Raw genomic sequence first — 12,317 nt, forward strand, 5'->3', positions numbered from 1 at the left:
GGTTTACGTTCCATTTGCTTGTATGCATTTTCACTACAGTTGCATTGCAGGATGTTATTCAAAATGTTCCGCACAACTTTCCAGTCAATGTTTTTGCGAGCGAATTAAGCAGCAGCTTTATTTACACATCGTTCACTGACCCCTACTCTCCTAGGGCTAGTCAGTCGTATCAGCGCGGCTGCCTTTGATGATAGCTCTCGGTCTTTCCTTAGGCTTGTTAATATTTGGCGTTTGATGGATTTGCACGCGCCGTCGCATTCGTTGTTTGCTGCAACAGATTTCCTAGCATCATTCATGGATAGCAATTTTGATGGCATTCAGCAATTTTGTGGTCAACCCAGAGAAGTTGAACAGATAGCACTAAACACCACTAGCATATCTCCCTTTACACTTTGCCACACTTCAGGCATATGCTCCCTGTCAGTACAGTATTAGTTTACTGTGGTGAGTGGTTGGGTTAGCTCAAGTCGAAACTGTTGAGCTATGGTAGTTTTTGAAGATACCGGATTAGAATGCTTCATGCTGAGTTGCAAGATCCTGATAGAAAACTAAATGCTGGGCGTCTATCAGTGATCCTGGTTACCACACGAGCGAACATTGCTGATCATTCTGGTCATTAAGGTTACTAACCGGGAGTTCTTCTGGTTTAAAATTCCATGAATTTTAACGAGATGCATACTGCTGATGGTTCCCAATGAGGTTAATACAGCTGTAAAGTGCTTCCAACATTCAACATAGATTAGGCGCGGTACCCGTTAGGCCGCAAGTAATCGAAACCTGTTTTACCGTTCCCGATAGTGAAAGAAACAATAATTAACACTTGAGTCCACATAGTTATGAATACCTTGTTCTTTTTATGCGCAATTCGATAGTAGTTCGGAGCTATGGCAATGCCGGAAAGTCAAACATTCAGCATTATTGTCTGAGTTAGTAAATCTAAATATCTTGCGTCAAACAGTAGTCGCTCAGCTGTAAAAGGCTGTTCAAGTTTATTGATATTTTAATTCGGTCAGCATATGTTTTCTATGTGTTTTCTATTTGTCCTGCCACAGAAAACAGCTACTAATTATTTCCGTCTCTCTAACACTTACGTATCTAGTCGGAGTGTTTGCAAGATTTACCAAGTTATATTTGATAGTATCTTATTCTTTCTACAGAAGGGTAGAAACGATGGGCCCGTAGAGCTTGCACGACCGTTGTGTTCCATTAGTTTTTTTTCGGTTCACATGCACGTCCATCTTCTATTTGTATTACGGGCAAAATTAACAGAATTACCAAGACATTCATGCCACATATTATAGGTACGAATAGAAGTGTGAGGCTATTCCCTTTGAACTCCCGCTCACCTGGCCTTCCAAACATGCTCTAATATTGCGCGGTGGAAGAACGGATGCGATCCCGAGAAGAGAGCCCTGCACTATAGCTCCTGCACCTGAATTGGGTTAATTAGACTCTATGTCAAACCCACTGTTTATTATCACAACGGAAGCCAATGTAAGCCCAAGAAATAGTTGAGCATCTGTAGAACAAAAAATATGGTAAAACAAAGGAGAAACGTACTTATTTCGATGCGAACTAAGATCACGGTCAGCACGAACATCAAGAATATGGTAGTGCTTCCCGAAAAATATCGATTAAAAGCCGGAATCCTGAAGGATGAGATAAAGTAGAATGAGCTACCATTTCATGATGAATAAGCCCAGGATGGTAAAAGCAGCAAGTGGAAGCATGGAACAAAGTGCCAGGTAGTTTCCAAAGAGAACCTGTTCATTTGACATATGATCAGGAGCAATGATCGTGCCGTTGTCAACGGAAGTTTTCCTAAGTTTGTATTGAAAATACTGTGACATGATATGCAATATTGTTTTGGACTTACGGGGATCGCAGTACAAAAGAAATTCCATGGGAGCAAACATCCAACGCCGGCGATGAAAAAAATTACATACGTTATATTGTACCTGGATTTGCATAGCAGATGAAATCAGAATGTCCAATAACAAACTTATCGGGGATGCTTTTCGCAATTTCTGTCACTTTATCCTCTTGACCCATTGCTCCAGCGAAAATGAACCACGAATTCCACTAATGCGGGCTCGCAATTAATCTCGCATATGGATGCATTAAAACGTTTCTTGAGTGTTGAACTCAGTGACTCCCCTAATTACAATAAGGTAGGATGTCAAATGCTTAGTCATTGCACATAAGGTGATTTCACGAACCTTACCTCTGGATATTCAAGTTTTTCGGAAGCCAAGTTAGACAAGATCTGACTCACAATTAGTATATGCAGGTTAGAGAACTGAACCCAATTCTCATTCAGGAAGTTAGATGTCTTCTAAACTGCGATAGACATTTTCGGCATAGTAGGTAGATTTCCATCACAGTTGGTCATTTTGTGCATGTTTTCAGGTTTCGGCATTTTTTATTTTTTACTTTTATTTCACACGTGCGTATTTTCCATTTGATTTCACATGTTTCCACCTTCGTTATTCGCTTTCCCAACCTGTGTTCGAGTTTTGTATCTTGCTGAATGAATGCGTCGCACGAGCCCTCGGCTGTCTACCTTGCGCAAAATCAGCTCTCAGTTGGTACGTTACTTTCCATGGAATTCATACTGAGCTATGCGCTGACCAGCAAGACGGAATGAAACACCTTACCATGAATTTCAGATGAGGGATACCTGTTTAACCGTGAAACTGCTGTTGAGGATGGCATGCTTTTAGTATGTTTTCTTCTTGTAAATTTGCTTCGCGTCTCCTGAAAAGTGAGATATATTGGGGAATTTATGGAATCGCTTTGTAACATTTGCTTCGGTTTGAGCAGCAGTCAGAAAGACGTGTACAAAGAGAATATGGATACTCCGCTTTGGTAAACGAGATGCATATTAGAGTTTTGCTTCCCGTTCCAATAGTCTGTGGCTGTTCATTTAGTATTTTATAATAAATAACTCCGAAGCGAAGGCCTTCTTCCTTTCACCTGTATTTACTCATTTTCAAGGCTAACCACTGAAGGCTTGTACAGTCTGATTACCACAGCTGGATGCATGTTCTAAGCTTTGGTCACTCGTTGAAAACTGGTTTCTATCATACCTCCCTAGTGTTGATCGCTCTGTGATGGACTGGATTCAAGTCCAGTAAGGTCTGATGGTCCTGTATGTCTATCATTCTGCCTCATGCTCCAGAATAAAAAGTGAATGGTTATTATCCAGATCAATAGGTGCTGGCTACTTGCGCGGAATAACCTCCCTCAGACGGTTGTCCACGCTCCTTCTAGAAACCACTTTTTTATGCTAGTCCCCGCGTTAGAAAGCACACTGCCCCGCGCTGACAACTTAAGCAGCAGTGCTACACTGTTCTTTACTTATGCTTTTCAGATGAACGACAACCGCTGAATGACCCCGGAAATTTGGGCGAAAGGTCCGACCCCGTTCACAAATTAAAGAATCGATGAAAACCTACCAACTTCCTTGTCACCATTCCTCGGGTGCACCTTGATAGTCGGCATCTTTTTCTCTTCCGAACCTTCTGACATAATGGCACTTCGCGCCTTCCCATGAAAACGCTTCATCGGGATCGGACAACAGCCAAAGCTTCACATTGCAACGTCTCCTTCCGCACTAACTCCCTGAGTTCCCGCTCATCTCCCTTCGTCTACAAAATCGACCATACCTCAAATTCCACATTAGCCCACCTGTAGCACCTTACGGCGTGCAACCTAGTTCCTTGGCAGGATCTAAAAACCATAGTTACCATTATTAATGATAATAGTAATCATAATGATGTTTATTCTCAGCTTGTGAGTGGCACACCGTCAGGAATGAGCATACGTTTACAATCAGAATAGAGCCTGACTGGCGGGTTAGTGAGTCCCGTAGAGTGCGCGAAATGGAGAACAATATCATAAACAGTGTGCAATATCCGATGAAATGAAAATACCAAGTTCATTTTCCAACTTATGGAGAACATGCCGATTGAGGCATGATCGTGTCGTTACAACCTGAATGCGGCAGGAAAAAACACAACGGGGAGGGAAATGCACAACCGACAAGACGCTTATTACATGAAGTATCATAGCAGTTGCGGGGACCGAAAAAAACTAGGTCAGTGGGGATGAGGTTCGGCTAATTCAAAGATGAACCCGGCTGGCTGAACTTCATCCAAGCTGCATCCACTTTAGCTAGTTCAACCTTCAAATCCGTCGTGGAGACCTGGCTGTCCCTTAGCACGCCTGCTGCTCTTATCACTATCCCAGGATACACTTACTTGCATTCCGACCGTACCCAGTGTTGTGATGTTAGCTGCTCCGTATACCACAGAACTGAAAAGGAACTCTACCCAATTGGCGATCCACTACTGGTGAACACTCACACTTTGTTTGGATTTGTGCTTGTTTGGCTAATCCCCTGTTCAAACTCGGGTGTTTATACGTGCCCTCCTCCATGCTCGATTATCCGCTCGATTATCCGGTTATCCAAGTTTCCTCACCCGCGTTCAAGATCTACTCACCCAAATAAATTACCGTTGGTGATCTCAACCTTCCTGAAATCCCATGGTATTAACGAACATTCTCTTAGCACCTTTTGTCTTTGCTTGCCCAACTTGATGTCGAATGCTGATACGAGCTTGTAAGCCATCCAACACACGGTCCCCACACCCCTGAAATTGCCCTTGTCGACAGCCGTCTGTGTCTCATCGCGTCAGTTGGTTCGAGGTTTCCTAATAGCGACCATCGTACTGTCACTTGCAGCTCGACGAGCACTCAACCTTCTCTTTCTCCACTCCCTTGAGTTCCTGCCTCCTTTCCCCTGATATCCTTGAAGCCTTTGCAATCTCGTTGCACCACAAAACCTGGGACGAGTGCTTTCTCCCTCTCGCGACAAGCACAGCGTGGACACCGGTTGTTCAGCAATATGCCATCACTATTTCCAGTTGCTCCCACACGACTGTCTCATGTTTCTGGTTGTCGTTAAGCATTACGATTTACCCCTCTAGGTTACAAAATTAGGAAGTGTCGAGGGCTCTTCCTTGGACCCCATGGCCCCTTCCTCCTTTTTCTGAATAACGGGCGTATGACTGAGATGACCATCGCCAAACTGGCTCTTAAAAACTGCGAAGCATCTACCCTATTCTTTTCAATCTAAAACGCTGGGGTACCTCTACCACTGACGTTGCTCCTCTAATTCACCTGCTATTCCAAGTATTATAGCCACTGACGAGAAGCATCTTTCTGACCCTGCTGATATTGTAGAATCCTCAGAATCTTACTTCGCTAGCTGCCGTGTTCCCACCGCATCAACTCTATCTACACATCGCTCTCCATCCGTTTCCGCAGTGACCACAACTGTTGACTAGACAAGCCCCACCCTCTATATATTCTCAGTCACTTTGTATGGTTTAACTTCCTCACTCGCCCGCCTTATAGATTCCCGGGTGCTGACGATATCCTTTTGCTCACGCTGAAAACTAAGGGCTCGGACATCCCCAACCTCATCTTCAATTTCTTCAATATTTCCCTTATCACTGGACCCGTTTCAGGTCAGTGGAAGCACGCCACCATTGTCCCACACCATACTTCAATTTCAGGAACGGTTCCAGCCAGCTATCACAGAATCTACAATGCCTGCTAGCTCTCCCGTTACCTAGAGCGCCCTATCATTGTCCTGTCGTGGATTACCTGCTCCCACCAACACGCTTAACAGTCAGTAATACGGGTTTATGCACGGCGGCCAGCTGATACCTGTCAGGTCGGTATTTCACCATATTTTGCCGGCTTACGATGCCGGGCTGAGTATTATTCTTATGTGTCTTGATACTCACAATGCGTTCAACCAAGCCCTCTACGGTGCACTTCTCAACAATGGAGATTGGTGACCCGTTGTCGAGATGGTTCGCTTCTCACCTCGCTGAGAAAATCCATGTTACCGTGTTTGGGGATCTCTTCGCATCGCCTTTTTCAATCACCAGCGGAGTTATGCAGGGTAGGATGCTTTTACCGTGCATCAATTGAGTCACCGGTCTGATGATACAATGGTCCCCTTTTCTCTTAGCTGGCGATATTGCGGTAGTTCACACGCTTAGGATCAGTGACTGATTCTTCTCTTGCTAACATTCAATCTCATGTGAATTCCTCACTCCTCCGGTCTTCTAACTCCTGTCTTTCCTTCGCGGTTCAAAGATTACAATCCTCCCACACCGATTCCAGTTTCTTGGTCAACCAACAAAATCTACCCTTTCAGTTAAGTTAGCTTGCTGCCATCCCTTTGAGGTTTTTTTTCTATTGGATGCGGTTTGATTTGACGTCTCCTGATACCCACCGGACGCTAGTGGTTCCATCATATTCGTTCCTCATTCCCAAGTTTCAAACTTCGACTGTAGTTGCCAAAACGCCCCGAACTACCGTCATCCATTCAAACTGGCTGTTCTTCGGTCTACATTCACATAGTCTACCAGCAAAATGGAAGTCATCCGTGACTCCGCATTAGCCTGACCCCATCTGTGTCGGTCTTCTCGTGTCACCCAGATCCAGCTGCCACAGAAATGCGAATCCATTCTCCGATTGCAACAAACTTGGTGACCGTTGCGGGGCTGCCCGAAGTATGTCAGTGCAATGATGGTATAGCCCTGCCATACACAGTCTGATAGCAGTCCCATAAATTTTTTTCAGAGTCTTGACGGCAACCTCTCCAACAATTAGAGCTGTAATTGCAAATGAGAACAAATTTTTCACCCACCCACCACTGCATCTGGGATGAGTTCGTTCTAACCCGCTAAACTTTTCATTCGGGCTTGATCAGCCTGTTTTCCTGCTGCAATTTCGGTTGGCCTCTTTTACAGGTAAAATTTTATTTGCGGTGTTCGTTTGGCTCTATGCATTGCCACTATCCGTCCATTGAAACGATCCTTTGCATCTGACTCCCGTACAATAGTGACACCAGCGAGCTTACTCAGTTTCAACGGAAAATGTATTTTTGAGAAAAAGCGTGCCATTTCTCTCCACTTTAAATTATTCCTTCTCCATCTCCGTTTTTACATTTTGTGAACCTGGCTTTTTACACACAAAGGCCGCTCACGGCCAGCAATTATCTTCAACCGGCTTCATCTTCGAACTAGTCATACTTCTTGTCTATTGTCCTAGTTCTGTTCGGATTTCACAACTGTGATGGATATTCACGTGACAAGCATGCCTCGTTTACTTGTGCCTTCCCTCCCATTGGGCTTTTGCGTGCCATTTTCATGATATAACGACCCGTTCATGCCTCAATCAAGTTCAGATATAAATATAATATTATTTTTTCATCCCCATCGTCCCACTGGCTGCTGCCATTTCAATTGCTTTTCTCGCGGCCTGAGTTTAATAACGTCTCCGCGCTGTTTTCTTTTCCGAATCTACTGAGATGTTCGACTGGCCCGGCGCTCCGAAAATATATTTGGTGAACAGAGTTCTTTGATAACACACACGCCGCGATTATATTTACATGGAGGCTTTTTATCGTGCCAATCTAGTAGGAGAAACGGGGGGGTTATAACCTCATATCGTGGTCGGACACACCCTCCACTTAGGATCTCTATGTTGCGTTTCACAAGGGTTTGTTCGTATTTCCGCCACCCGCACAGGTGCATCCTCATCACTGGTGGTTCTGTGCCTGGCCGTTAATTTAGTGAATGCATAAAAGAACACTGCCTTGCGTTTGTAGCTTCTGGTTTGGAATTGTCCCAGTTTACTGCTTGCAACCTTATCCACTGCATTTGATGGAATATCAACCTTTTCCCAGTTAAATGAATTTCGAAAAATTACACATAGAATACATAGCCTGTAGATACTCTACGATACACACGGCTCACATCGACGTGCAGATCTACGACCGCCTTCGGGTTATTTGAGCTTCCACTAAAACAAAGTTTTTTCCATCAAACAGATATGACGCTTACACCTCAATCTGTTGCTATCGGGAGTGGACACGTACAATAAATAACTACTAAATATGGTGGAAACACTATCCCTTTACTACTAGCTTTCAAGACTAACGCTTACGAGGTTCTTTCGCCATGCACTAACGATTGATTCCAGCTGATAGAAGTATTCTGAGGGCTCGTGGTCCCATCTCTCCTATTTACTTCCCCCAAAATTGTTATACTGTGGAACTCACGCGAAAAACCCCAGAAAAACTGGTTAATTGTTCTGGGGTTCTATCCCAGTTAATTTCCATATGTTTGCTGCAATTTGTTACACCACATTTTGGCATACTGATACCGGGCTTTTGTATGCCTTCTGTGCTATGCTAGCATTATATCGGCACGCTCAGCCAGCCTTTGATCACCAGGCTACTAAGCATAAATCCGCTAATATCATTTCTTATGTAGCCATATGATGAAATTTAATATATTATTATTTTTCAACAATGTACCTCTTCACAGTGTCATCAAACCTTGACGATTTCATCACATTCTTTCACCTTACCTGTCCTTGAACACATTCGCCTATGTCCTCTTCAAGTGGTCCGTAATTTGCATCCAAAGTGGTCTCAACAAAGGTGAAACCACGTATGATGCTGCGTTGACTTTGTCATGCCTCGCTGATCTCCATGGTCAACCCAAATTTCGGTTGCCCACAATCGCACTCCCTCAATCCGATAGCCTACAACGTCACGTCCTTTAAGGGACGAAAACGAACAAAAACGACGCATATCAGTGTGATGATGGCACGGCAATGCCACACTTAGCCTGAGCACGCGCCCGTAACAATTGGCCTGCTACACTTGATAGTACCTCCTCGCCCAATTTCTTCTTGACTTCAGCTATGAACAAATCTTTAAGACAAGTCTCAGCCACCTACGGAAAGAAATCGTCATCATAAGCTAGGCTATTCGTTAGCATCCAAGTATCTTCATTGACTTCCAGTTTGTGATCCACACAAACTGGGTTCTGCGAGAATGTGCGAACTCACCTCTTTAGAGAAGCTCCACTATGGAAGCGACGCCAGTAAGTCCATACACTTTCACTGTGCGCTGCAATTCTGGTATTCAGGCTGCCATATACCCAAATGGCTGTACTTTATGATGCTCGCTTACGCTTTTGTTAAGTTTGCCATAAATTAAATTATCAGTGGGCACGTATCCTCAGCAGTAGTTTTGGCCTTTAGTTCAAAGTGACTGCCAGGATCACTGTAGCCCAACTACATCGCCAGATCCGGCACCCTGGTTTCCTAATTTCCGCAGTTTGCAGTTTTCTAATTGGGTGTCACACCGAATGCCCTAGTTTGCCTTTCCTTATTGTTTTGTCGCCCACCATCTTCAAATTTCAATGGTTGTCTTGCTTGAGCTTATCCTGTTCTCAAAAGATAGGAGAAACACAAAAAACAGGAAACATCCCATATCCATTGCATTCAGTTTGCGCCGGTTTAGGTATGATTGCGTCTGTGTTGAATGATCCCTACTCTCTGTATCAAGTCTCTGTTTTGTTGCTATACTGAGTACTCACAAATCCCGTAAAACAGGATTCTGTTCTCACCGAACCACCGTGATCGTGCCAGCTGGAAACAAACATTATTACTGTAGGGATTTTAAGTCCCCAAACAAACGTTTTGTCCACGTTCAAACTCCGGTCCCCGTGCACACGTATTTTTGTCGTGCATTTGTTATCCATTCGCAAACTGGCAACTACTTAAGTTGTTCCTTGCCGCTTGCGAGGTAGGTTACGGGAAGACATAATCTCCTTGGACAACCTCTGAGCGCGCAAGCCGACAAATAATTCGCAGCCAATATCAGTGCATGCGGCGTACTTACTTTGAAAAATTCCAGTGTGAATCCACACCAGAACATCCGATAAGCATGAAACATCTTCGCCTATTTTTCTTGTCACCGTTAATTTGCTGACAACTGTTTTTTGTTCCTACGGTAAAAATGTATGTCGCCTCGGGCCATCTCAGCCCAGGTTTTATTGTTTTTTATGTTGATCTTATGCCACTGCCACCTGCACCTGTTGTCCATCTGTTGCAAATTTGACTTTTCCGGCAACTTGGCCCTAGGACGGCTGTCAGAGTTCGCACAATAGAATTGAATTTTTAAAAGCTATGACGTGTCCCTGATAGATTAAAGCAATCGAACAATTGAATTCAGCGTACAAATCCAACTTTCGAGCCTCAATAATGGTGTCTCAGCAATGCTAAAAAATTATTCCACCAGAAGTTCCTGCCAGAGGTATGATTGCTTCAGTGGAAAAGGAGGTTTCCTGAGCTGCAAAAATATGAACTTAGATTGAGATGGTTTTTGGTTTCAGCACGTATGCGACAAAATGCAACCTTCTAGCACAAAGTTTTGCCCCATACATAAAGTTTTTGAGGCAAGGAGCATTGTGCGGCTGAAGGGTGCTCCGGGACAAAATATGTTCGTGGCTTTTAATTAAGGTAACTGTTATGAACAAATGGATTGCTTGCAATCGTGAAATTCAGATGCTTCTGTCTTAGCATGGCCTCTGCATTTTTAGATTGCTTTCTGATTTATACTCAGAAAACAATGCCCAATTCGAAAAGCGCTCAATAAGTTTGTATGTGAGGCAGACTTGTAAGCCAAGAAAAAATAACTCTCGCAACCTGTGTCTCATACCGGAAACTTTATTAACCTTTACTGTATTTATCCATCGAAATAAGCTTGCTTCAACTTGTTCACATCACTGAGCTAAATAAACTACCTAACACAAAAAGATGGTCACAAAGGTACATGGAAAAACCTCTTGTAATATAATTTTGCCGCATTTAGCCTTAAATTCCCAAACGGATTTTTTACGCTGGTTTCATCTTGCACACAAATATTACAGAAATGTTGAGGTTGCGAAAGTCACTGTGGTGCTAACTACGCAGAAAGTTTTTGATATCTTTTAGCTGCAATGGCTTCTCTCTTGTTAGAAGAGTGCCTAAATGCGCCTAACTGTCCAATTAGATGTCTTTTCACATGGAGTGGTCCTGCGTTGTTGGTTTTATCTTGTTATTTATTGACAATTGATTTTTTTGTAAAAATGTGAACCTGCTAGAAACCGAACACTTAAGCTGGATATAAACTTGAGGACACGCGTGGCTTTCATCAGATGTCTTACTCAAGCACTATGAAAAGTGCCTGCTAAATGACCCGGTTAAAACTGCAGTGAAGAGAGATGCCAACCTAGGGGCAGCGGTGAACAACATTAAACTCCCCGAAACTTTCGTTGGAGCATCGTTTTGGCTACCAGGAGCCATGAAACCCCGAGAAAATCAGGTCAAAACCAAGTGACTACGTGGCCTTGGACAGTTAAGCTTATGGTGTGGTGTTTTGTACTTTAAATCTGTTTCCATTATCACATTACGTATTTTGTCAGTTGCATAACCGTGTTTGTTCGAAAACGAAAAACTATAAAAACGCGCATTTATATAATTTTACGCAATACAAACGTGGTCACGTGATCCGTCTCTCCTGATTTTGCTCGCGCTTACTGCGGTCATTCGCGAGTCTCGTGTGCTAACTCTGGTATCAAAACATTTCAGCCTATCTCCGAAATCTGTTGGATGGCCAGGGTTACGGAAAGCACAAGTGATGATGTTGAAGTAGAGGAATTCGCAACGATGGCCCTCATACCTGTATTACGGGGTACAGTGAACATGTACACACTCACCGACGTCGCCTGCGGGGTGATGTCGGATGTGCAAGCTCCCTTCGAGAGTGGGATATTTGCAATGCACAACTCAAGTTTTGGGGGAGTTCGTGCACTCTGTGGCAACTTAATGAAATCAATTGGAAAAGTTTGTGTTCTGAGTTCACTTATGGTGGCCTTTCGAGCGTTATTTCGGGGGCCACTATCGGAATTGTTATATTTTGTACACCAGTCGGCGAAAGACCATTTTTCCTGCAACATCGGTTACCTAATATTTCCCGCAAAGCAAACGATGCTGGCGAATTGATACGGCTTTCACCTAATTAAAGACTGCCTGAATATATTTAGTGAAAATTTTGGCAGGTTTTTCCATCTGCCAACCTGACCTAAACGGTTGTACGCACAAAAAGCATGATTGTTGTCACATGACATGCCACCCGTCTCGACTCCAGCAAATTGGATGTTTTTCTTCGGGAAACTTTGGCACGGCGCGCTTTGCCTGAACTTGCGATTGCCAAGAAAACCAGAATTTTCCGAGGGTAATGGTGCACCGTAAAGTTTGAAAAACAAACGTTGCCTAAAACGACGCCCTAGCTTCATTGAAAAAACTCAATTTTTCATTACCAAACATACGAACGAATGTTTAGAAGTTTTTCCATGTGTTCAAATTCACCTAGACGTTCTGCGTTCCGCTAGGAG

Source organism: Opisthorchis viverrini (genome assembly GCF_000715545.1).
Source record: "Opisthorchis viverrini unplaced genomic scaffold opera_v5_49, whole genome shotgun sequence".
Lineage (NCBI taxonomy): Eukaryota > Metazoa > Platyhelminthes > Trematoda > Opisthorchiida > Opisthorchiidae > Opisthorchis > Opisthorchis viverrini.